A 1,132-nucleotide genomic window follows, 5' to 3' on the forward strand; every position below is an offset into this window, starting at 1 on the left:
TTCAGGTATATTGTTCGCGGTGTCGAACATACGGCCATGTTCGTGACGTTTGTTTAGATCCAATGCCATCACAGATTCGTTCACGTAAATCATTAGGCAAAGGAAAAGGGAAAGAGATAGAAACCCAGAGTCCAACGGATGACATTTGTCCATCTTATAATTTAGCAGAATTTTAATAATAGCTTAGTTTTTTTATATTTTAATTAGGAAAATCATGTAACAAATTCTCGTACCGCAATAGTAATTAGTACTTTTAATTTATATAAGAATTAAATTTTACAATGCATACGTCCAGCTTTCAAAAATTAGTTGGTGTGTAGCGCCCGGCGTAGAGTTCATCAGCCATGTAGCATCTATATCTGACACAAGCATCCTGCATGTTTACTTCGTTCCATGTCAATGAACGGTTGTAAACTAGATTTTCCATTAGCATACATATGATAACACCTGAGTTTCAGCCAATATGAGCTCCGTGATCAGGCCACACAACATCCCCGCAATACTCTAAGGCTTCTACGCTATCTATCCCCAAGTGTTGCCAGTACGATATACGGCCTAGAAACCATACGAATGGAGATTCAAATTCTAAAAGAATTTAATGTATTTTCCTGTGTATGCAAAATCCTTCTCCGCAATTACTTAGGTTACAGTTATCGGGAAAATAAGCATATATTTTAAGCGAACGCGTATTTATTTTTAGAAGTAACCAGTGGTTTTCGTTGTGCGCTACGGGCATGTAAATCTGCAAAAAATTGAAACGTAAATAAGCCCCGGAAAAGGTATTATTTTTAGGGAATTTTTTTTAAAGTTACAAATTATTTAAAAAGTCAATATTTTTTTATAAAACATAAAATATAAAAATTGCTAATTTCTTTAAACAGAAAGTTTATTTTTAAATTTATTAAAATACGTACAAGTCTATTATTTCCTTGTCAAATGTTGGTGTAAAAAATTAAAGGTCTGCAAATTTATAAAAAGCGTACATTCCAAATAAGCATATTTCACAACGTACCGTATCAACGTCCCAAAAGGGAGGAAAAATTGTTTTGAACCGTCTCCATATCCGTAGGACTCTCTATTTTGTTCTATTATCATGTTAAAAAAAGTAGGCGGGACTACTGTCCACCGATAA

The sequence above is a fragment of the Helianthus annuus genome, chromosome 6 (assembly GCF_002127325.2).
Source record: "Helianthus annuus cultivar XRQ/B chromosome 6, HanXRQr2.0-SUNRISE, whole genome shotgun sequence".
Taxonomy (NCBI): domain Eukaryota; kingdom Viridiplantae; phylum Streptophyta; class Magnoliopsida; order Asterales; family Asteraceae; genus Helianthus; species Helianthus annuus.